We start from the raw sequence: 5,000 nt of genomic DNA, 5'->3' as shown, positions 1-5,000 counted from the left end.
AATAAATATGAATAAATATGAATAAATATGAATGAGTAAGTTAGAATTTTGACTTTTCATGTCATTATTATGCTTGGTAAAGGCTAGACTAGTTTATTTGTACAGCACATTTCATACACAACGGCAATTCAAAGTGCTTTACATAGAAATGAATTAAAATAGTGAGAACATCTGCATGAGAAATTGAAATATACAGTTGTAGAGAGAAAATAATAAAATGATGATATGCACAGCTGCTGGTCATATCATTAGAATATCATCAAAAACTTGATTTATTTCACTAATTCCATTCAAAAAGTGTAACTTGTATATTATTGTAAGAGCCACATAAGGACTAGTTCACTTGAAATAATAATTTAGTTTAAACAGTAATAAATAAATATAAACCATTTCATGAAAACTAATAAGAAATGTATTGGTTTAAAATGCAAGATTTAGTAATCTTTATATCCTATAACATTTCAGTATTTTGAGCTTCCAGTCAGATATCACTACGTCATAGCGGTAGCGGTTGCAGGTAGTTTTAGTTTGAAGTTAGAGACGTTGGAAGCAACACAGTTTTTTGACCGTGCGTACCATGTCTATGTATATTTTTGTTTGTTTGGAAGTAAACATATAAAAAGAAGACAGTTGTCTGCTCGTGTTTCAAATACTGGTTGTATTTAGACTGACTTCAAAAGGTGGTACAGAAGAACTAAAAGCAACTGGTGCCATTACAAGTATATTCATTCTTTACACTCACACTGATATATTTCAAATGTTTATTTCTTTTAATGTTGATGATCATAACTGACCACTGAGGAAAATCCCAAATTCAGTTTCTCAGAAGATTAGAATATTGTGAAGGTTGAATATTGAAGACGCCTGGAGCCGCACACTAATCAGCTCATGAACTCACACACCTGCAGGCCTTTAATGCTCTCTCAGTCTAGTTCTGTCGGCGACACTATCATGGGGAAGACTGCGGACTCGACAGGTGTCCAAAAGACGGCCACTGACACCTTACAGACGGAGGGCGAGACACTGAAGGTCACTGCAAAAGAGGCTGGCTGTTCCCAGAGCTCTGTGTCCAAGCACATTAATAGAGGCGGAGGGAAGGAAAAGATGTGGTAGAACAAAGTGTACAAGCAATAGGGATAACCGCACCCTGGAGAGGAGTGTGAAACAAAACCCATTCAAAAATGTGGAGGAGATTCACAAAGAGTGGACTGCAGCTGGAGTCAGTGCTTTAATAACCACTGCGCACAGACGCATGCAGGACACGGGTTTGAGCTTCACATTCCTCGAGTCAAGCCACTCTTGAACAACAGACAGCGTCAGAAGCGTCTCACCTGGGCTAAAGACAAACAGGACTGCTGAGCGGGCCAGAGTTATGTTCTCTGATGACAGTAAATTCAGCATTTCCTTTGGGAATCAGGGTCCCAGAGTCTGGAGGAAGAGCAGAGAGCCACACAATCCACGCTGCTTGAGGTCCACTGTAAAGTTTCCACAGTCAGTGATGGTTTGGGGAGCCATGGCATCTGCTGGTGTTGGTCACTGTGTTCTCTGAGGTCAAAGGTCAACCCAGCCCGATACCAGGGTGTTTTAGAGCACTTCCTGCCAGAGTCCTGCAACGGGTCGGGTATCCGCGGGTACCCGCATAAAAGTGGCTAAAACGGGTGGATTATGACATTTATAAAATTCACGGGCGTATAATTAACTCTGTGCGGGCGGGTAGTAGCGCGGATGAGCGGATGAAAAATATGTGCAATATTTCTGTGGCAAAGTGAACGAGAGAGCGAGAGCGAGAGAGAGAGAGAGCAGGGCGTGATTGTGAATGAGCGTCACTTGCGAGCCACACCGGTCTCGAGTTCTCTGAGGGAGCTCGGAAGCATAAGGACGAGAGATCACCACACCTGGATTTGACGTTGAGTTGTGTTTATGTTTTATTATGTGTGTGCGCATGGGAGATGTCCATGAGGGGCTACTCACGTTACTTTCGTTTTGTTTGGTTAAAGTCTTTTAAATGTTCGCCGGTTCCCGCCTCCTTCTTCCCCCATCGAACATATTGTAGGCTATTACCATTACACACACACGCAACAATGATATAGGCTACCATTTGGCCCATCACGTCACCACCACTGCCACATTGAAACTTTAGTTGATGCCTCTCGTAGCGCAGAAGGAGCGAGCGTTGCAGGAGTAGCAATGGATGAAGTAAAAGTAAAGCTGGTGAGTGGAGTAGCTATATGAAATTGTTGACACTGAGTCTTTAAAGGCACTTTAGCCTGTCTCATTAGCCCATTCATGACGCTGGTGATGTTGAGAGAGGTGCAGGATAAAAAAATAAAGCATTTTAATTTGAATGTTTTAGCGTGTGTGATTTATCGCGGGCACGGGTCGGGTAACGGGCCAAATATTAACGGGTCTGGGCGGGTACGGATTTAATTTTGAAATTTTCACGGGTCACGGGTCGGATCTGGTGCTAAACCTTGTGGGTACGGGCTGGGCGGGTCTCCACAAATGGACCCGTGCAGGACTCTGCTTCCTGCTGCTGACCAACTTTATGAAGATCCAGATTTGATTTTCCGACAGGACTGGGCACCTGCACACAGTGCCACAGCAGCCAGTGCCTGGTTTTCTATTTTCAATGCAGAAGAGCTGAAGGCCTATCAGAGCAACCCGGGCTCATAACACCTGAGCCGAGCCCCAGACGGACCGACGCCACGCCGCATCGCCGCAGTAATTCAGGATAAAGGACACACAGCTGAGCACTGAGGGCTGGAGGGGAGAGTGGGGTAAAGTTAGACAGTTCCTACATTTGCTAAAATGATAGATCAGTAAAATTGACACATTTCCTATTAATTCAGGATTTTTCCTAGCAATGAAAATGATCAGAATGTATTCAGGACGAAGATCAGTGAAAGTAGTATTGTTTAAAAAAAAAACTGGTCTTGTGTCACTTTATCCCTCCAACACATCATTTTTTACACTCTTTGCTCTCTTAGCAATTCAGTCAAATCTTCAGCAGGCATCATCACGAGGTTTTATATGTTGGTAGTTCATCAGCATGTATAATATAACTTTTTCTACCTGAATCAATTTGCTTTGGCACAACAGCACAAGAAAATGTACTTTTCCATTTGTGAAACTAAAACATGCTGACGCCGACACCATGAGGTCCTCTCCGTCTGTCCGTCACGGCCGAGGGGAAGTCGGAGCGGCTGGAGGACACAACGGCCATTTGACCACAGATGTGTTCTGCTGACGGATACAGGGCGGCTCACTTTACCCCACTATGCTCATACTGCTCATGCTCATTCTTTCAGCTGGCCAAGATTTCTACGAATCCGTTCTTTGTATTGATCTTTAGTAATATTCTAATCTTCTGAGAAACTGAACTTGGGATTTTCCTCAGTGGTCAGTTAAGATCATCAAAATGAAAAGAAATAAACATTTGAAATATATCAGTGTGTGTGTAATGAATGAATATAATATAAAAGTTTCAATTTAACCTAAAAGTGGAAGTGTGTGTGTGTGTGTGTGTGTGTGTGTGTGTGCCTGTTTATGTGGTTTATGAGGACATATCAAATGTCCCCGTAATTCAAATGGCCTTAAAAACATACTAAATGATGTTTTTTTGAGAAAGTAAAAATGCAGAATGTTTCCTGTGATGGGTAGGTTTAGGGGCAGTGTGTGTGTGTGTGTGTGTGTGTGTGTGTGTGTGTGTGTGTGTGTGTGTGTGTGTGTGTGTGTATGTGATGGGTAGGTTTAGGGGCAGGGGCAGTGTAAGGGGATAGAAAATACGGTTTGTACGGTATAAAAACCATTACGCCTATAGAGAGTCCCTGTAAACCACATAGACCAACATGTGTGTGTGTGTGTGTGTGTGAGACTGCTGCCTGTTGAACAGAGGTCGCAGGAGGAAGGTTCTGAAGTGTCGGTGTGTGTGTGTGTGTGTGTGTGTGTGTGTGTGTGTGTGTGTGTGTGTGTGTGTGTGAGACTGCTGCCTGTTGAACAGAGGTCGCAGGAGGAAGGTTCTGAAGTGTCGGTGTGTGTGTGTGTGTGTGTGTGTGTGTGTGTGTGTGTGTGTGTGTGTGTGTGTGTGTGTGTGTGTGTGTGAGACTGCTGCCTGTTGAACAGAGGTCGCAGGAGGAAGGATCTGAAGTGTCGGTGTGTGTGTGTGTGTGTGTGTGTGTGTGTGTGTGTGTGTGAGACTGCTGCCTGTTGAACAGAGGTCGCAGGAGGAAGGTTCTGAAGTGTCGGTGTGTGTGTGTGTGTGTGTGTGTGAGACTGCTGCCTGTTGAACAGAGGTCGCAGGAGGAAGGATCTGAAGTGTCGGTGTGTGTGTGTGTGTGTGTGTGTGTGTGTGTGTGTGTGAGACTGCTGCCTGTTGAACAGAGGTCGCAGGAGGAAGGATCTGAAGTGTCGGTGTGTGTGTGTGTGTGTGTGTGTGTGTGTGTGTGTGTGTGTGTGTGTGTGAGACTGCTGCCTGTTGAACAGAGGTCGCAGGAGGAAAGATCTGAAGTGTCGGTGTGTGTGTGTGTGTGTGTGTGTGTGTGTGTGTGTGTGTGTGTGTGTGTGTGTGAGACTGCTGCCTGTTGAACAGAGGTCGCAGGAGGAAGGATCTGAAGTGTCGGTGTGTGTGTGTGTGTGTGTGTGTGTGTGTGTGTGTGTGAGACTGCTGCCTGTTGAACAGAGGTCGCAGGAGGAAGGTTCTGAAGTGTCGGTGTGTGTGTGTGTGTGTGTGTGTGTGTGTGTGTGTGTGTGTGTGTGTGTGTGAGACTGCTGCCTGTTGAACAGAGGTCGCAGGAGGAAGGTTCTGAAGTGTCTGTGTGTGTGTGTGTGTGTGTGTGTGTGTGTGTGTGTGTGTGTGTGTGTGTGTGTGTGTGTGAGACTGCTGCCTGTTGAACAGAGGTCGCAGGAGGAAGGATCTGAAGTGTCGGTGTGTGTGTGTGTGTGTGTGTGTGTGTGTGTGTGTGTGTGTGAGACTGCTGCCTGTTGAACAGAGGTCGCAGGAG

At 45.1% G+C, this 5,000-nt stretch overlaps 1 protein-coding gene across 1 annotated transcript in view; it reads right to left on the bottom strand.

The window, feature by feature from the left end:
• LOC137039334 (coiled-coil domain-containing protein 112) overlaps positions 1 to 5,000 on the bottom strand; it is a 15,556-nt gene that overhangs the window by 9,134 nt on the left and 1,422 nt on the right. The gene's annotated exons all lie outside the window — the stretch shown is intronic.

The sequence above is a fragment of the Pseudorasbora parva genome, chromosome 13, assembly GCF_024679245.1.
Source record: "Pseudorasbora parva isolate DD20220531a chromosome 13, ASM2467924v1, whole genome shotgun sequence".
Lineage (NCBI taxonomy): Eukaryota > Metazoa > Chordata > Actinopteri > Cypriniformes > Gobionidae > Pseudorasbora > Pseudorasbora parva.
This window is presented reverse-complemented; position numbering and strand designations above follow the sequence as displayed.